At 52.7% G+C, this 20,714-nt stretch overlaps 4 pseudogenes; 2 read left to right on the top strand and 2 right to left on the bottom strand.

Annotated features, from left to right (window-relative positions):
* Window positions 1-6,692: 6,692 nt before the first annotated feature.
* LOC129393823 (double homeobox protein 4C-like) lies at window positions 6,693-8,637 on the top strand (annotated as a pseudogene).
* A 3,939-nt stretch (window positions 8,638-12,576) lies between these two features.
* On the top strand, window positions 12,577-13,161 carry LOC100986449 (double homeobox protein 4C-like; annotated as a pseudogene).
* Window positions 13,162-13,409: 248 nt separating this feature from the next.
* Window positions 13,410-14,648, bottom strand: LOC134729030 (double homeobox protein 4C-like; annotated as a pseudogene).
* Window positions 14,649-18,102: 3,454 nt separating this feature from the next.
* On the bottom strand, window positions 18,103-19,388 carry LOC117978882 (double homeobox protein 4-like protein 4; annotated as a pseudogene).
* Window positions 19,389-20,714: the final 1,326 nt, after the last annotated feature.

Genomic DNA, 20,714 nt, shown 5'->3' with positions numbered 1-20,714 from the left:
TTCCATTCCATTCCATTCCATTCCATTCTACTGGGGTTGATTCCATTCCACTCCATTCCATTCCATTCCATTCCATTCCATTCCATTCCATTCCATTCTACTCGGGTTGATTCAATTCCATTCTATTCCTATCCATTCCGTTCCGTCCCGTTCCGTTCCGCTCAACTCAGCTTGATTCCATTCCATTCCATTCCATTCCATTCCATTCCATTCCATTCCATTCATTCCATTCCATTCCATTCCGTTCCATTGCATTGCTTTCCATTCCATTCCATTGCATTCCATTTCTTTCCATTCCATTCCGTTCTTCTCAGGTTGATTGAATTCCATTCTATTCCATTCCATTCCATTCCATTCCACTTCATTCCATTCCATTCGGGTTGATTCAATTCCATTCTATTCCATTCTATTCAATTCCATTGCATTCCATTCCATTCCATTCCATTCCGTTCTTCTCGGGTTGATTCCATTCCATTCTACTCTATTCCATTGCATTTCATTCCATTCCATTCCATTCCATTACGTTCTACTTGGGTTCATCCAATTCCATTCTATTCAATTCCATTCCAATCCATTCCATTCCATTCCATTCCGTTTTACTCGGGTTGATTCAATTCCATTGTATTCCAATCCATTCTGTTCCGTTGCGTTCGTTTCTACTCGGGTTGATTCAATTCCATTCTATTCAATTCCATTCCATTCCATTCCATTCATTCCATTCCATTTTATTCCATTCCGTTCTACTCGGGTTGATTCCATTCCATTCTATTCCGTTCCTTTCCGTTCTATTCCACTCCATTCCGTTCTACTCTGGTTGATTCAATTCCAATCTATTCCATATCTTTCTGATCCATTCCATTCCATTCCATTCCTTTCCGTTCTACTCAGGTTAATTCGATTGCATTCTATTCCATTCCATTCCGTTCTGTTCCGTTCCATTCCATTCTACTCGTGATGATTCAATTCCCTTCTATTTCATTCCATTCCGTTCCATTCCATTCGATTCCATTCCATTCCATTCCGTTCTATTCCATTTCGTTCTACTCGGATTGATTCAATTCCAATCTAATGCATTCCATTCCTCTCTGTTCCATTCCGTTCTACTCGGGTTGATTCAATTCCGTTCTATTCCATTCCAGTCCCTACTATTCCATTCATTCCATTCCATTCCATTCCATTCCATTCCATTCCACTCCATTCCGTTCTACTCGGGTTGATTCAATTCCATTCTTTCCATTCCATTCCATTCATTAAATTCCATTCCATTTTATTCCATTCCGTTCCATTCTATTTCATTCCTTTCCATTCCATTCCATTCCATTTCTTTCCATTCCATTCCGTTCTACTCAGGTTGATTCACTTCTATTCTATTCCTTTCCATGCCGTTCTGTTCTGTTCCATTCCGTTACGTTCCGTTTTCCTTGGGTTGATTTAATTCTATTCTATTCTATTCCATTCCATTCCTTTCCATTCCATTCCGTTCCATTCCATTCCATTCCATTCCATTCCGTTCTGCTCGGGTTGATTCAATTCCATTCCGTTCTACTCCATTCCATTCCATTCCATTCCATTCCTTGCCATTCCATTCTATTCGTGTTGATTCAATTCCATTCTATTCCATTCCATTCAGTTCCATTCCATTCCATTGCCTGCCATTCCATTCCGTTCTACTCGGGTTGATTCAATTCCATTCTATTCCGTAGTATTCAATTCCATTCCATTCCATTCCATTCAATTCCATTCCGTTCTACTCGTGTTGATTCAATTCCATTCTATTCTACTCCATTCTATTTCATTCCGTTCTACTCAGGGTTATTCAATTCCATTCTATTCCATTCCATTCCATTCAATTCCATTCTACTTGGCTTGATTCAATTCCATTCTATTCCATTCCATTCCATTCCATTCCATTGCATTCCATTCCGTTCTACTCGTGTTGATTCAATTTCATTCTATTCTATTCCATTCTATTCCATTCCATTCCATTTCATTCTGTTCTTCTCAGGTTGATTCAATTCCATTCTATTCCATTCCATTCCATTCCATTTGGTTCCATTCCGTTCCATTTCATTACACTCGGGTTGATTCAATTCCATTCTATTCCATTCCATTCCGTTCCATTCCATTCCATTCCATTCCATTCCATTCCTTCCATTCCATTCCATTCCATTACGTTCCGTTCTACTCGGGTTGATTCAATTCCATTCCATTCCATTCTGTTCCATTCCGTTCTACTCTTGTTGATTCCATTCCATTCGATTCCATTACATTCCATTTCATTCCATTCCATTCCATTCCATTCTACTCGGGTTGATGGAATTCCATTGTATTCCATTCGGTTCCGTACCATTCCATTCTGTTTCGTTCTACTAGGGTTGATTCAATTCCATTCTATTCAATTTCATTCTATTCATTCCATTCCATGCTATTCCATTCCATTCCGTTCTACTTGGATTGATTCAATTCCATTCTGTCCATTCCATTCCATTCCATTCCATTCCATTCCATTCCATTCCACTCAGGGTGATTCAATTCCATTCTATTCCATTCCATTCCATTCCAATCCATGCCATTCCAATCCATTCCATTCTACTCTGGTTGACTCAATTCCATTCTATTCCATTCCATTCCATTCATTAAATTCCATTCCATTCCATTCTATTCCATTCCATTCCATTTCATTCTTTCAATTCCATTCCATTCCTTTCAATTCCATTCCATTCCATTTCGTTCCATTCCATTCTGTTCCACTCAGGTTGATTCAGTTCCATTCTCTTCCATTCCATTCCTTTCCATTCTGTTCCATTCCGTTATGTTCCGTTTTTCTTGGGTTGATTTAATTCTATTCTATTCTATTCTATTCCATTCCATTCCATTCCGTTCCATTCCGTTCCATTCCATTCCATTCCATTCCGTTCTTCTCGGGTTGATTCCATTCCATTCTACTCTATTCCATTCCATTCCATTTCATTCCATTGAATTCGGGTTGATTCAATTCCATTCTGTTCCATTCCATTCAATTCCATTGCATTCCATTCCATTCCGTTCTACTCGGGTTGATGGAATTCCATTGTATTCCATTCCGTTCCGTACCGTTCCATTCTGTTTCGTTCTACTCGGGTTGATTCAATTCCATTCTATTCTATTCCATTCCATTCCATTCCATTCTATTCATTCCATTCCATGCTATTCCATTCCATTCCGTTCTACTCGGATTGATTCAATTCCATTCCGTCCATTCCATTCCATTCCATTCCATTCTACTCGGGGTGATTCAATTCCATTCTATTCCGAGACTAGACAAGAGATACATCTCCTGGGTGATCAGTGCAAAGATATGTCACAAAGCCCCCTGTAGACAAATCACAGAAAATTGTTACATCACCTTGGTGATCAGTGGAGATATCTGTCACAATTCCCCTTTAGGCGCAGCTTAGACAAGCGTTACATCACATGAGTGATCAGTGCAGAGATATGTCACTATGCCCCCATAGGAAGATCCAAGTCGAGTCCATCACCTGGGTGATCAGTGCAGAAATATGCCACAATGCCACCAGTAGGCAGATACAGACAAGAGTTACATCACCGGCGTGATCACTGCAGAGACATGCCACAATGACCCTGTAGGCAGAACCTAGACAACTGTTCCGTCACCTGGATGATCAGTGCAGATTTATGTCACAATGACCCCTTTTGGCAGAGCCTAGAAAAGGGTTACATCACCTGGGTGATCAGTGCAGAGATGTGTCACAAGCCCCTGTAGCCATAGCCCAGACAAGTGTTACATCAGCAGTGGGATCAGTACAGTGACATGTCACAATGTCCCTGTAGCCATATCCTTGACAAAAGTGACATCACCTGGGTGATCAGTGCGGAGATATGTCACAATTTCTCCAGTAGGGAGAGCCTAGCCAAGAGTTACATAACCTGGGTCATCAGGGCAGAGATATGTCACAATGCCCCCTGTAAGCAGATCCCAGACAAGAGATGCATCACCTCAGTGGTCAGTGCAGAGATATGTCTCAATGCCTCATGTCGGCGAAGCCTATACAAGAGATACATCATCTCTGTGATCAGTGCAGTGATATGTTATAATGCCCATGTAGGCAGAGCCCAGACTAGAATTACATCACCTGGGTTATCAGTGCAGAGATATCTCACAATACCCGCTGTAAGCAGAGCCTAGACAAGAGTTACATCACCTGGGTGATCAGTGCAGAGATATCTCACAATACCCCCTGTAAGCAGAGCCTAGACAAGAGTTACATCACCTGGGTGATCAGTGCAGAGATATGTCATAAATCCCACTGTAGGCAAAGACTAGACAAATTCTACATCACCTAAGTGATCAGTGCAGAGATACGTCCCAATGTCCCTCTAGGCAGAGCTTAGACAAGTGTCACAACTCCTGGGAAACAAGTGCAGAGATAAATCACAATGCCCCCATAGGCAGAGTCTAGACAAGGGTTACATAACCCGGGTGATCCGTGCAGAGTGATGTCACAGCGCCCTATGTAGGCAGAGACTAGAAAAGAGTTACATCACCTGGGTGATCAGTGCAGAGATATGTCCCAATGCCCCATGTAGGCAGAGCAGAGAGAAGAGTAGCATCACCTGGGTGATCAGTGCAGAGATATGTAACAATGTCCCGTGTATTCAGAGCATAGAGAAGAGTTGCATCACCTGGGTGATCAGTGCAGAGATATGTCACAATATCCCCTGTAGGCAAAGCCTAGTAAAGATTTACATCACCTTTGTCATCAGTTCAGGGATATGTGAAAACGCACCTGTAGGCAGAGCCTAGACAAGAGTTACACCACCTAGTTGATCAGTGCAGAGATATTTCACAATAACCCCTATAGGCATATACTAGACAAGAGTTGAATCACCTGGGCGATCAGTGCAGAGATATTTCACAATGTCCCCTTTGGGCAGAGGGTAGACAAGAGTTACATCACCTAGGTGATCAGTGCAGAGATTTGTCAAAATTCCCTGTACAGAGTGCTTACAAAAGTGTTACATCACCTAAGTGATCAGTGCAGAGATATGTCACAAAGCTCCTGTACGCAGAACTTAGATGAGTTACGTCACCGGGGTGGTCAGTGCAAACGTATGTCACAAAGCCCCGTGTAGGCAAAGCCTGGACAATAGTTACATCACTTCGGGGATCAGTGGCGAGATCTCTCACAATTCCCCTGTAGGCAGAGCTTATACAACAGTTACATCACCTGGGTGATCAGTGCAGGGATATGTCACAATGCCACCATAGGCAGATCCAAGAGAAGAGTCCGTCATCTGGGTGATCAGTCCGGAAATATGCCACAATGCCCCCTTAGGCAGAGCCTAGACCAAATACCCATCACCTGGATGATCAGTGCAGAGTTATGTCACAAAGTCCCTTTAGGCAGATTCTAGACAAGTGTTACATCACTTGGATGATCAGTGCAGAGATATGTCTCAATGCCACCGTAGGCAGAGCCTAGACAAGAGTTACATGACCTATGTGATCAGTTCAGAGATACATCACAATGCCCCTGTAGGCAGAGCCTTGGCAAGTGGTATATCGCCTGGGTGATCATTGCAGGGATATGTCCCAAAGCACCCTGTAGGCAGATCCTAGAGAAGAGTTATATCACCTGGGTGATCAGTGCAGAGATATGTCAAAAGCCCCCTGTAGGCAAAGCCTAGACAAGGGTTATATCACCTGGGTGATCAGTGCAGTGATATGTCACAAAGCCGTGTAGCCAGAGCGTAGACTAAAGTTACAGCACCTGGGTGATCAGTGCAGAGATATGTCACAATGTCCCCAGTAGGCAGAGACCAGGCATGAGTTTGATCACCTCGGGATCAGTGCAGATATATTTCTCAATCCCCCTGTGGGCACAGTCTAGACAAGAGTTACATCACCTTGTTTAACAGTGCAGAGATATGTCAAAATGCCCCTGTAGGCAGAGCCTACACAAGTGTTACGTCACTTAGGTGATCATTGCAGAGATATGTCACAATACCCCCTGTAAGCAGAGCCTAGACTAGAGTTACATCACCTCGGTGATCAGTGAAGAGATATGTCACAATGCCCCCATACGCAAATCCAAGACGAGAGTCCGTCACCTGAGTGATCAGTGCAGAAATATGTGACAATGCCCCCAGTAGGAAGAGCCTAGAGAAAAGTCCCATCACCTGGGTGATCAGTGCACAGGTATTTCACAATGCCCCTGCAGGCAGAGCGTAAGCAAGAGTTACATCACCTAGATGATCAGTGCAGAGATATGTCACAAGGCCGCTATAGTCAGAGCCTGGACAAGAGTTACATCACTTCGGTGATCAATGCAGTGATATGTCACTATGCCCTGTAGGCAGAACGTAGTCACGCATTACATCACCTGGGTGAGCAGTGCAGATATATGTTACAAAGCCCCCATAACAGAGCCTAGACAAGAGTCCCATCACCTGGGTGATCAGTGCAGAAATATGTCACTATGCCCCCATGGGCAGATCCAACACAAGTGTTACTTCACCTGGGTGATCAGTGTAGAGATATGTCACAATGCCCCCATAGGCAGAGCCTAGACAAAGTCCCATCACCTGGCTGATCAGTGCAGAGATATGTCACAAAGCCCCTGTAGGCAGAGCTTAGACAAGTGGTACATCACTTTATTGGTCAGTTCAGAGATGTGTCTTGCTGACTGTTTGCTCCCGGAGCTCTGCGGGCACCCGGAAACATGCAGGGAATGGTGGAAGACCAGCATGGTGCCTTCGCTCTCCTTGCCAGTTTCCAAACCGGCCACACTGCAGAATCCCCATGTTGCAGCACACGGGAATCCATCATCAGGCCATCAGGCCGGGGAGGCATCCTCTCTGGGGTCTCGCTCTGGTCTCCTACATGGATATGAACGAGAGCCACACGCCTCCGTGTGTGAGACTGTTGCGGCAACGGCGACACCCACAGGCACTGCCTCCTTCACGGAGAGAGGGCCTGGAACACTCCAGACTCCCACGGGGGTTCAGTTCCACACTCCCCTCCACACTCCCAGGCCGGTTTCTCCCTGCTGAAGATGCGTGGGAGCCCAGAGAGCCTCTTCCCGTTCCCACAGGAATCCTGGAGGGGTCCGGAGAGCCAGCCCCAGAAATGCGCCGCCCTCACCACTTCCCCCTCACCCCTTCCTCTTCGTCTCTCCGGCCCCATCTCCACCATCACCATGCCCTACCCCCCAACACCAGCACACCCCCGGCCGCAGGCCTCCATGCCCTGGGACCATTCTGTGGTGGGGTGGGCTGTCCCAGGGCTCACCGCCATTCAGGAAGTGGTGGAGCCTGCCTGCCTGCAGGCCTTTATAAGAGCCGCTGGCTGGCTCTGCGGGCAGGCCTCCTGCTTGCTCCTTCTGCAGTGCACAGGCCGGCTGAGGTGCACGGTAGCCTCTGGCCTCTCTCTGCCCGTGTCCTTCCGTGAAATTCTGACCGGGGCTCCCAGTGATGGCCCTCCCGACACCTTCAGATGGCACCCTCCCCCAGGAAGCCCAGGGACGGGGACGGCGAAGGAGACTCTTTTGGACCCCGAGCCAAAGCGAGGCCCTGCGAGCCTTTTAGTGGAACCTGTACCCGGGCATCACCACCAGAGAACGGCTAGCCCAGGCCATCAGCATTCCAGAGCCCTGGGTCCAGATTTGGTTTCAGAATGAGAGATCACGCCAGCTGAGGCAGCACCAGTAGGTATCTCGGCCCTGGCCCAGGAGACGCGGCCCGCAAGAAGGCAGGCAAAAGCTGACCGCCGTCACCAGATCACAGACCGCCCTGCTCCTCCAAGCCTTTGAGAAGGATCGCTTTCCAGGCATTGTCGCTAGGGAAGAGCTGGCCAGAGAGACGGGCCTCCCGGAGTCCAGGATTCAGATCTCGTTTCAGAGTCAAAGCGCCAGGCATCCGGGACAGGCTGGCAGGGCGCCTGCGTAGGCAGGCGGCCTGTGCAATGCGGACCCTGGCGGGTGTCACCCAGCTCCCTCGTGGGTTGCCTTTGCCCACACCGGCGCGTCGGGAACGGGGCTTCCCGCTCCCCACGTGCCCTGTGCACCTGGGGCTCTCCCACAGGGGCCTTTCGTGAGCCAGGGAACGAGGGCCATCCCCGTGCTCTAGCCCAGCCCCACCGCACCGGCAGAGGGGATCTCCGCACCTGCCCCGGCACGCGGAGATTTTGCGTACACCACCCCGGCTCCTCCAGAAGGGGCGCTCTCCCACCCTCAGGCTCCTCGGTCGCCTCCACACCAGGGCAAAAGCCGGGAGGACCTGGACCCGCAGCACAACGAACTGCCGGGCCTTTGCGCAGTGGGACAGCCTGGGCCCGCACAAGCGGGGCCACAGGGCCAAGTTGTGTTCACGCCACTCGCGTCCCAAGCGAGTCCGTGGTGGAGTTAGGGCCGGGGTCTCAGGTCGCCAGGGCGGCGTGGGAACCCCAAGCCGGGGCAGCTCCACCTAGCCAGCCCGAGCCCACGGAGGCCTCCTTGCGGCAGGGGCAGATGCAAGGCTTTCCGGGGCCTTCCTAGGCGCTCCAGGAGCAGGGGTGCTCCTCTGCACTCCCCTCCGGCCTGCTGCTGGATGAGCTCCTGGCGAGCCCGGAGTTTCTGCAGCAGGCACAACATTTCGTAGAAACGGAGGCCCCAGGGGAGCTGCAGGCCTTGGAAGAGGCCGCCTTGCTGGAAGCACCCCTAAGCGAGGAAGTATACGGGGCTCTGCTGGAGGAGATTTAGGACGCGGGGTTGGGACGGGGTCGGGTCGGGGCAGGGAGGTGTCCTCTCTTTCGCGGGGAACACCTGACTGGCTAAGAAGGTGCGTGTCTTCCGCCCGCCCTTTCCACAGGTCTGACCGGCCTAGGATTCCTGCCTTCTAGGTCTAGGCCCAGTGAGAGACTCCACAGAGCAGTGCAGAGATGTGTCACAAAGTCCCTGTAGGCAGAGCCTAGACAAGTGTTTCATCACTTGGTTAATCAGTTCAGAGATGTGTCACAATGTCCATGTAGGCAGATCTAAGAAGAGTGTCCATCACCTGGGTGATCAATGAAGAGATATGTACCAATGTCTCTTGTAGGCAGTGTCTAGACAGGAGTTGCATCACCTCAGAGGTCAGTGCATAGATATGTCACAGACTTCTGTAGGTGAAGCCCATACAAGGCTTACATCACCTAGGTGATCAGTGCAGAGATATGTCACAAAAATCCCTGTAGACAGAGCCTAGAAAAGAGTTACACCACCTGGGTTATAAGTGCAGATATTTGACACAACACTCCCATAAAAAGAGCCTAGACAAGACTTCCATCACCTGGGTGATCAGTGCAGAGATATGTCATAAATCCCCCTCTAGGCAAATTATAGAGAAGAGTCCCATTACCTGGGTGATCAGTGCAGAGATATTTCACAATGCCCCCTGGAGGCAGAGAGTGGACAAGAGTTACATAACCTAGGTGATCTGTGCAGAGCTATATCAAAACGCCCCAGTAGGCAGAGCCTAGATAAATGTTACATCACCTGGGTGACCAGTGCAGAGATACGTCACAATACCCCCTGTTGGTGGAGCCTAGACAAGAGTTACATCACCTGGGTGATCAGTGCAGAGATACGTCAGAATACCATCTGTAGGCAGAGGCAAAACAAGAGACACATCTCCTGGGTGATAAGTGCAGAAATATGTCACAAAGCCCTTGTAGGCCGAGCCTAGACAAGAGTTACATCTCCTGGGTGATCAGTGCAAACATATGTCACAAAGTCCCCTGTAGACAAATCACAGAAAATTGTTACATCACCTGGGTGATCAGCGGAGATATCTGTCACAATTCCCCTTTAGGCGCAGCTTAAACAAGCGTTACATCACATGAGTGATCACTGCAGAGATATGTCACTATGCCCCCATAGGCAGATCCAAGACAAGAGTCTATCACCTGGGTGATGAGTGCAGAAATATGCCACAATGCCGCCAGTAGGCAGATATAGACAAGAGTTATATCACCTGCGTGATCACTGCAGAGATATGTCACAATGCCCCTGTAGGCAGAGCCTAGACAAGAGTCCCATCATCTGGGTGATCAGTGCAGAGTTATGTCACAATGCCCCCTTTTGGCAGAGCCTAGAAAACGGTTACATCACCTGGGTGATCAGCGCAGAGATGTGTCACAACTCCCCTGTAGCCAGAGCCTAGACAAGAGTTACATCAGCTGTGTGATCAGTGCAGTGACATGTCACAGTGTCCCTGTAGCCATATCCTTGATAATTGTGACATCACCTGGGTGATCAGTGAGGATATATGTCACAATGTCTCCAGTAGGCAGAGCCTAGACAAGAGTTACACCACCTGGGAGATCAGGGCAGAGATATGTCATAAATCCCACTGTAGGCAAAGCCTTGGAAGGTTTTACATCACCTCACCATTCAGTGCAGAGATATGTCCCAATTTCCCTCTAGGCAGAACTTAGAAGAGAGTCACTTCTCCTGGGTGATCAGTGCAGAGATAAGTCACAATGCCCCCATAGGCAGAGCCTAGACAAGAGTTACATAACCAGGGTGATCTTTGCAGAGTGATGTCACTACGCCCTCTGTAGGCAGAGACTAGAGTAGAGTCCCATCACCTGCATGATCAGTGCAGAGATATGTCACAATGTCCCCTGTAGGCAAAGCCTAGGCAAACGTTACATCACCTTTGTCATCAGTTCAGTTATATGTGAAAACGCCCCTGTAGGCAGAGCCTAGACAAGAGTTACATCACCAAGTTGATCAGTGCAGAGATATTTCACAATACCCCCTGTTGGCAGATGCTAGACAAGAGTTGAATCACCTGGGTGATCAGTGCAGAGATATTTCACAATGCTCCCTTTGGGCAGAGGGTAAACAAGAGTTACATCACCTAGGTGATCAGTGCAGAGATTTGTCAAAATTCCTTGTAGGCAGTGCTTATAAAAGTGTTACATCACCTAAGTGATCAGTGCAGAGATATGTCACAAATCTCCTGTAGGCAGAACTTAGATGAGTTACATCACCTGGGTGATCAGTGCAAAGGTATGTCGCAAAGTCCTCTGTAGGCACAGCCTAGACAATAGATACATCACTTGGGTGATCAGTGGCGAGATCTCTCACAATTCCCCTGTAGGCATAGCTTATACAACAGTTACATCACCTGGGTAAGTGCAGAGATATGTCACAATGCCCCTTTAGGCAGAGCTTAGACCAGAGTTACATCACCTGGGTGATCAGTGCAGAGATATGTCACAATGCACCCATAGGCAAATGTAGGACTAGAGTCCGTCACCTGGGTGAGCAGTGCAGAAATATCTGATAATGCCCCCAGTAGGCAGAGCCTAGAGAAGAGTCCCATCACCTGGGTGATCATTGCAGAGATATTTCACAATGCCCCTGCAGGTAGAGCGTAAGCAAGAGTTACATCACCTAGATAATCAGTGCAGAGATATGTCACAAGGCCCCGTATAGGCAGAGCCTGGACAAGAGTTACATCTCCTCAGTGATCAATGCAGTGATATGTCACTATGCCCCTTAGGCAGAACCTTGTCAAGCGTTACATCACCTGGGTGATCAGTGCAGAGGTATGTCACAAAGCCCCCATACACAGAGCCTAGACAAGAGTCCCATCACCTGGATGATCAGTGCAGAAATATGTCACAATGCCGCCATAGGCTGATCCAACCCTAGAGTTACATCACCTGGTTGATCAGTGTAGAGATATGTCACAATGCCCCCATAGGCAGAGCCTAGACAAAAGTCCCATCACCTGGGTGATCAGTGCAGTGATATGTCACAAAGCCCCTGTAGGCAGACGCTACAGAAGTGTTACATCACTTTGTTGATCAGTTCAGAGATGTGTCATGCTGACTGTTTGCTCCCAGCGCTCTGCGGGCACCCAGAAACATGCAGGGAAGTGTGGAAGACCCGCATGGTGCCTTCGCTCTCCTTGTCAGTTTCCAAACCGGCCACACTGCAGACTCCCCACGTTGCCGCACACCGGAGTCCATCGTCAGGCCATCACGCCGGGGAGGCATCTTCTCTCTGGGGTCTTGCTCTGGTCTCTTATGTGGAAATGAAGGACAGCCACATGCCTGCGCCTGTGACACTGTCCCGGCAACGGCGACACCCACAGGCACTGCCTCCTTCACTGAGAGAGTGCCTGGAAAACTCAAGACTCCCACGGGGGTTCAGATCCACACTCCCCTCCCTCCCAGGCCGGTTTCTCCCTGCTGAAGACGCGTGGGAGCCCGGAGAGTGGCTTCCAGTTCCAGTGGGATTCCTGGAGAGGTCCGGAGAGCCAGTTCAAGAAACGCGCCCCTGTCACTCCTTCCCCCTAGCCCCCTTCCTCTTCGTCTCTCCGTCCTGAACACCGCCATCACCACGACCTCCCCTCCCACCCCACCACACCCCAGCCGCAGACCTCGACGCCCTGAGACCCTTCCAGGGTTGGATGGGCTGTCTCAGGGCTCACCGCCATTCATGAAGGGGTGGAGCATGCCTGCCTGTGGGCCTTTATAGGAGCCGCTGGCTGGCTGTTCGGGCAGGCCTCCTGGCTGCATCTGCCACAGTGCACAGGCCGGCTGAGGTGCCTGGGAGCCCGCCGGCCTCTCTCTGTCCGTGTCTGTCCGTGATATTCTGGCTGAGGCTCTGCGCGATGGCCCTCCCAACGCCTTCAGACGGCACCCTCGCTGCAGAAGCCCAGGGACGGGGACGGCGAAGGAGACTCGTTTGGACCCCGAGCCAAAGCAACGCCCTGTGTGCCTGCTTTGTGCGGAACCCATACCCGGGCATCGCCACCAGAGAACGGCTGGCCCAGGCCATCGGCATTCCGGAGCCCAGGGTCCATATTTGGTTTCGGAATGAGAGGTCACGCCAGCTGAGGCAGCATCGGAGGGAACCTCAGCCCTGGCCCGGGAGACGCGGCCTGCAAGAAGGCAGGTGAAAGCGGACCACCGACACTGGATCCCAGATCGCCCTGCTCCTCCGAGCCTTTGAGAAGGATCGCTTACCAGGCATCGCCGCCAGGGAAGAACTGGCCAGAGAGGCGGGCCTCCTGGAGTCCAGGATTCAGATCTGGTTTCAGAATTGAAGGGCCAGGCAACCGGGACAGGCTGGCAGGGCCCCTGCTCAGGCAGGCGGTCGGTGCAACGCGGTCCCCGGAGGGTGACACCCTGCTCCCTCATGGGTCGCCTTCGCTCACACCAGCGCGTGGAGAACGGGGATTCCCGCACCCCACGTGTCCTACTCACCTGGGGCTCTCCCACAGGGGGCTTTGGTGAGCCAGGGAGCGAGGGCCATCCCCGTGCTCCAGCCCAGCCAGGCCGCGCTGGCAGAGGGGATCTCCCAACCTGCCCCTGCATGAAGGGATTTTGCCTATGCTGCCCCTGCTCTTTCAGAAGGGTCGCTCTCCCACCTTCAGCACTGAGGGGTGCTTCCAGTGAGGCAGCCTCTTCCAAGGCCTCCAGCTCCCCCGGGGCCTCCGTTTCTAGGAAACGGAGAAACTCTGTTTCTGCAGAAACTCCGGGCTCGCCAGGAGCTCATCCAGCAGCAGGCCGGAGGGGAGTGCAGATGAGCGCCCCGGCTCCTGGAGTGCCTGGGAGGGCGCCGGGATGTCTTGCATCTGCCCCTGCCTCGCGGAAGCCTCCGGGATCACGGGCTGGTGAGGTGGAGCTGCCCTGGCTTGGGGTTCCCACGCCGCCCCGGCGACCTTGGGACCATGGCCCCAGCCCCACCACGGACTCCCCTGGGAGGCTGGTGGCACAACCACACCTTGGCCCTGTGGCCCCGCTTGAGCGGGCCCAGGCTGTCCCACCGCGCAAGGGCCTGACAGGCCGCCGCGGAACGTGTCCTGGTCCTCCCGGCTTTTGCCCAGGTGCAGAGGGCACTGAGGAGCCTGAGGGTGGGAGAGCGCCCCTTCCAGAGGAGCCAGGGCCGCTTAGGCAAAACCCCGCGTGCCGGCACATGTTGGGAGATCCCCTCTGTCAGCGCGGCCTGGCTGGGCTGGAGCACGGGGACGGCCCTTGCTCCCTGACTCACGAAAGCCCCCTGTGGGAGAGCCCCAGGCGCGCAGGGCACGTGGGGTGTGCGAAGCCCCATTCCCCACGCGCCAGTTTGGGCGAAGGCGACCCATGAGGGAGCAGGGTGACATCCGCCAGAGGCTGCGTTGCACAGGCCCCCTGCCTGTGCGGGCGGTCTGCCAGCCTGTCCTGGATGCCTGGCCCTTCGATTCTGAAACCAGATCTGAATCCTGGAATCCGGTAGTCCCGTGTCTCTGGCCAGATCTTCCCTGGCAGTGATGCCTGGAAAGCCATACTTCTCATAGGCTTGGAGGAGCAGGGCGGTCTGGGATCCGGTGACGGCGGTCCGCTTTCACCTGCCTTCTTGCGGGCCTCATCTTCCGGGCCAGGACTGAGTTTCCCACCGGTGCTGCCTCAGCTGGCGTGACCTCTCATTCTGGAACCAAATCTGCACCCTGGGCTCCAGAATGCCGATGGCCTGGGCCAGCCGTTCTCTGGTGGCGTTGCCCGGGTACGAGTTCCGCACAAAGCAGGCTCGCAGGGCCTCGCTTTAGCGCGGTGTTCAAACGTGTCTTCGCCATCCCCGTCCCAGGGCTTCCGCGGGGAGGGTGCTGTCCGAAGTTGTCGGGAGGGCCATCGTGGGGATCCCCGGCTGGAATTTCACGGACGGACATGGGCAGAGAGAGTACGGTGGGCTCCCGTGCACCTCAGCCGGCCAGTGCACTGCGGCAGGTGCAGCCAGGAGGCCTGCCCGGACAGCCAGCCAGGGGCTCTTATAAAGGCCCTCATGCAGGCTGGCTCCACCACTTCATGAATGGTGTTGAGCCCTGGGACAGGCCGCCCCACCACGGAGGGGTCCCAGGGCGTCGAGGCCTGCGGCCGTGGGGTGGTGTGGTGTGGGGGGAGGGCGTGGTGATGCTGGTGGTGGGGCCAGAGAGACGAAGAGGAAGGGGGCGAGGGGGAAGGGGTGAGACGGGAGCATTTCAGGGGCTGGCTCTCCGGACATCTCCAGGAATCCCATGGGAACTGGAAGTCGCTTTCTGGGCTCCCACGCGTCTTCAGCAGGGAGAAACCGGCCTGGGATGGTGGAGGGGAGTGTGGAATTGAACCTCCGTGGGAGTCTTGAGAGTTCCAGTCCCACACTCCGTGAAGGAGGCAGTGCCTGTGGGTGTCGCCATTGCCGGGACAGTCTCACACACACAGGCGTGTGGCACTCGTTCATTTCCACGTAGGAGACCAGAGCGAGAACCCAGAGAGAAGATGCCTCCCCAGCGTGATGGCCTGACGATGGATTCCCGTGTGCGGCAACATGGGGAGTCTGCAGTGTGGCTGGCTTGGAAACTGGCAAGGAGAGCGAAGGCACCATGCCAGTCTTCCCCCATTCCATGCAAGTTTCCGGGTGCCCGCAGAGCTCTGGGAGCAAACAGTCAGCATGACACATCTCTGAACTGATCAACAAAGTGATGTAATACTTGTCTAGGCTCTGCCTACAGCGGCTTTGTGACACATCTCTGCACTGATCACCTAGGTGATGGGACTTTTGTCTAGGCTCTGCCTGTGGGAGCATTGTGACATATCTGTATACTGATCACCCAGGTGATGTAACTCTTGTGTTGAATCTGTCTATGGGGGCATTGTGACATATTTCTGCACTGATCACCCAGGTGATGGGACTCTTGTCTAGGTTCTGCCTACAGGGGCGTTTTCACATATCACTGAACTGATGACAAAGGTGATGTCACTCTTTCCTAGGCTTTGCCTACAGGGGACATTGTGACATATCTGCACTGATCACCCAGGTGATGCAAGTCTTCTCTATGCTCTTTCTACAGGGGGCATTGTGACATATCTCTGCACTTATCACCCAGGTTTTGTAAGTCTTTTCTAGTGTCTGCCTACAGAGGACGTTGTGACATCACTCTGCACGGATCACCCGCGTTATGTAACACTTGTCTAGGCTCTGCCTACTGGAGATATTATGACATATCTCCACACTGATCACCAAGGTGATGTAACTCTTGTCTAGGCTCGGCCTACTGGAGACATTGTGACATATCTCCGCACTGATCACCCAGGTGACGTCACTTTTGTCAAGGATATGGCTACAGGGACATTGTGACATGTCACTGCACTGATCACACAGCTGATGTAACTTGTCTAGGCTCTGGCTACAGGGAGCTTGTGACACATCTCTGCACTGATCACCCAGGTGATGTAACCCTTGTCTAGGCTCTGCCAAAAGGGGGCATTGTGATATAACTCTGCACTGATCACCCAGGTGATGGGACTCTTGTCTAGGCTCTGCCTACGGTGGCATTGTGACATATCTCTGCAGTGATCATGCAGGTGATGTAACTCTTGTCTATATCTGCCTACTGGCGGCATTGTGGCATATTTCTGCACTCATCACCCAGGTGATGGACTCTTGTCTTGGATCTGCCTATGGGGGCATATTGACATATCTCTGCACTGATCACTCATGTGATGTAACGCTTGTCTAAGCTGCGCCTAAAGGGGAATTGTGACAGATACCTCCACTGATCACCCAGGAGATGTAACAATTTTCTGGGATTTGTCTACAGGGGGCTTTGTGACATATCTTTGCACTGATCACCCAGGAGATGTAACTCTTTTCTAGGCTCGGCCTACAAGGGCTTTGTGACATATTTCTGCACTGATCACCCAGGTGATGTAACTCTTATTTAGGCTCTGCCTACAGGGGCTTTGTTACATATATCTGTACTGATCACCCATGTGATGTAACTCTTGTCTAGGCTCCACCTACGGGGGTATTGTGACGTATATCTCCGCTGATCAACCAGGTGAGGTTACTCTTGTCTAGGTTCCACCTGCAGGGGATATTGTGATGTAACTCTACACAGATCACCTTGGTTATGTAACTCTTGTCTACTCTCTGCCAACAGGGTCATTGTGAACTATCTCTGCACTGATCACCCAGGAGATGGGGCTCTTCTCTATATTCTGCCTAGAGGGGGATTTGTGACATAACTCTGCACTGATCACCCAGGTGATGGAAGTCTTGTCTAGGCTCTGTTTATGGGAACATTGTGTCAAATATCTGCACTGATCACCCAGGTGATGTAACTCTTGTCTAGGCTCTGTCTACTGGGATTTTTGTGACATATCACTGCACTGATCACCCAGGTGATGTAACCCTTGTCTAAGCTCTGCCTACAGGGGCATTGTGACAGATCTCTCCACTGCTGACCCAGGTGATGTAACAACTGTCTGGGCTTTTCCTACAGGGGGCTTTGTGATATACATTTCCCCTGATCAAACAGGTGATGTAACCCTTGTCAAGGTTCTGCTTACAGGGGCTTTGTCACATACCTCTGCACTGACCACCCCAGGGAATAAACACTTGTCTACACTCTGCCTACAGGAGGCTTTATGACTTATACCTGCACTGATCAGTAGGTGATGTAACACTTGTCAAGGCTCTGTGTACACGGGAATTTTCACTTATCTCTACACTGATCACCTAAGTGATGTAACCCTTGTCTAGGTTCAGCCTACTGGGGATTTCTGACATACATATGCACTGATCACTGAGGTGATGTAAATCATTTCCAGGCTTTTTGTACAGGGGACATTGTGATATATCTCTGCTCTAATCACCCAAATGATGCAAATCTTCTCTAGGCTCCGCTGGGAGAGGGCATTGTGACATATTTCTGAACTGATCATCCAGGAGATGTAACTATTCTCCAGGCTTTGACTAAACAGTATCAGAAGGTGTTGCGAGAGCCTCAGCCGGAATTTCACGGATGGACAAGGGCACAGAGAGGCCAGCGGGCTCCCTTGCACGTCAGCCGTGGTGCACAATGAACGCAGGTCTAGCCAGGAGGCCGGGAAAGAGAGCTAGAGGTCTGCGTGCCCAGGAAAGAATGGCAGTTCTCCGCTGGGTGGAGCCTCTCACCGGGCCTAGACCTAGAAGGCAGGAATCCCAGGCCCGTCAGCCCAGTGGAGGGGTTGGGGAGAAGACACACCCCTCCATATTCATCCAGGTGTTCCCCGTGAAAGAGAGGCCACCGCCCTGCCCCGACCCGACCCCTTCCCAACCCCACGTCCTAAATCTCCTCCAGCAGAGCCCGATATTCTTCCTCGCTGAGGGGTGCTTCCAGCGAGGTGGCCTCTTCCAAGGACTCCAAGTCCCCTGGGGCCTCCGTTTCTAGGAAATGTAGAGCCTGCTGCAGAAACTGCGGGCTCGCCAGGAGCTCATCCAGCAGCAGGCCGGAGGGGAGTGCAGATGAGTGCCCCAGCTCCTGGAACACCTGGGAGGGTGCCGGGAAGCATTGCATCTGCCCCTGCCGTGCGGAGGCCTCAGGGGGCACGGGCTGGCGAGGTGGCCCCAGCCCCACCATGGACTCCCCTGGGACATGGGTGGCGCAAACACACCTTGGCCCTGTGGCCCCGTTTCAGCAGGCCCAGGCTGTCCAACAGCGCAAGGGCCCGGCAGGCTGTCCCGCTGCGGGTCCCGGTCCTCCCGGCTTTTGCCCGGGTGCGGAGGCCACCAAGGAGCCTGAGGGTGGGAGAGCGCCCCTTCCGGAGGAGCCGAGGTGGCTTAGGCAAATTCCCCGCGTGCCGGGGCAGGTTGGGAGATCCCCTCTCCCGGCGCGGCCTGGCTGGGCTGGAGCATGGGGACGGCCCTTGCTCCCTGGCTCACCAAAGCCCCCTGTGGGAGATTTCTAGGCACACAGGGCACGTGGGGTGCAGGAAGCCCCATTCCCCACACGCCTGTGTGGGCAAAGGCGACCCACGAGGGAGCAGAGTGACACCTGCCAGGGGCCGCGTTGCACAGGCCGTCTGCCTGCGCGGGCTCCCTGCCAGCCTGTCCCGGGTGCCTGGCCCTTTGATTCTGAAACCATATCTGAATCCTGGACTCCGGGATGCCCGTCTCTCTGGCCAGCTCTTCCCTGGCGGCGATGTCTGGAAAGCGATCCTTCTCAAAGGCTCGGAGGAGAAGGGCAGTCTGGGATCCGGTGACGGTGGTCCGCATTTGCCTGCCTTCTTGCGGGCCACGTCTCCCAGGCCAGGGCAGAGATTCCTGCCGGTGCTGCCTCAGCTGGCATGACCTCTCATTCTGAAACCAAATCTGGACCCAGGGCTCAGGAAAGCCGATGGCCTGGGCCAGCCGTTCTCTGGTGGTGATGCCTGGGTACGGGTTCCGTTCAAAGCAGGCTCACAGGGCCCCGCTTTGGCTCTGGGTCCAAACGAGTCTCCTTCGCCGTCCCCGTCCCCAGGCTTCCACGGGGATTGTGCCGTCCGAAGGTGTTGGGAGGGCCATCGCGGGGAGCCCCGGCTGGAATTTCATGGATGGACACGGGCAGAGAGAGGCCGGCAGGCTCCCGTGCACCTCAGCCAGCCTGTGCACTGCGGCAGGTGCAGCCAGGAGGCCTCCCCGGACAGCCAACCAGCGGCTCTTATAAAGGCCTGCAGGCAGGCAGTCTCCACCACTTCATGAATGGCGGTGAGATCTGGGACAGCACACCCCACCCCGGAACGGTCCCAGGACATCGAGGCCTGAGGCCGGCTGGTGGTGGTGAGTGGGGGGTGGGCATGGTGATGGTGGTGGTGGGGCTGGAGAGACAAAGAGGAAGGGGGCGAGGGGGAAGGGGTGAGGGGTGTGCGTTTCGGGGGCTGGTTCTCCGGACCTCTCCAGGAATCCCGTGGGAACTTGAAGAGGCTCTCTGGGCTCCCACGCGTCTTCAGCAGGGAGAATCCTGCCTGGGACGGTGGAGGGGAGTGTGGATATGAACTTCCCTGGGAGTCTTGAGTGTTCCAGGACCTCTCTCCGTGAAGGAGGCAGTGCCTGTGTGTGTCGCCATTACCGGGACAGTCTCACACGCACAGGCGTGTTGCTCTCCTTCATTTCCACGTAGGAGACCAGAGTGAAACCCCAGAGAGAAGATGCCTCCCCGGCGTGATGGCCTGATGATGGATTCCCGTGTGCGTCAACATGGGGAGTCTGCAGTGCGGCCGGTTTAGAAACTGGCAAGGAGAGCGAAGGCACCATGCTGGTCTTCCACACTTCCCTGCATATTTCTGGGTGCCCGCAGAGCTCCGGGAGCAAACAGTCAGCATGACACATCTCTGAACAAATCAACAATGTGATGTAACCCTTGTCTAGGCTCTGCCTACAGGAGCTTTGTGAAATATCTCTGCAATGATCACCCAGGTGATGGGACTTTTGTCTAGGCTCTGCCTACGGGGGCATTGTGACATATCTCTACACTGATCACCCAGGAGACGTAACTCTTGAGTTGGATCTGCCTATGGGACATTGTGACATATTTCTGCAGAGATCACCCAGGTAATGGGACTCTTGTCTAGGCTCTATATATGGGGGCTTTCAGACATATCTCTGCACTGATCACCCAGGTTATGTAAAGTGTGATTAGGCTCTGCCTACCGGGCATAGTGACATATCACTGCATTGATCACCAAGGTAATGTAACACTTGTCCAAGCTCTGCCTACAGGGGGCCTTGTGACATATCTCTGCCCTGATCATCTAGGTGATGTAACACTTGCTTACGCTCTGCCTGCAGGTGCATTGTGAAATATCTCTGCACTGATCACCCAGGTGATGGGACTCTTCTCTAGGCTCTGCCTACTGGGGGCATTGTCACATATTTCTGCACTGGTCACCCACGTGACGAACTCATGTCTTGGATTTGCCA

The sequence above is a fragment of the Pan paniscus genome, chromosome 15 (assembly GCF_029289425.2).
Source record: "Pan paniscus chromosome 15, NHGRI_mPanPan1-v2.0_pri, whole genome shotgun sequence".
NCBI lineage: Eukaryota > Metazoa > Chordata > Mammalia > Primates > Hominidae > Pan > Pan paniscus.
The sequence above is the reverse complement of the archived record's forward strand: the minus strand, read 5'-3'. Positions and strand labels throughout refer to the sequence as shown.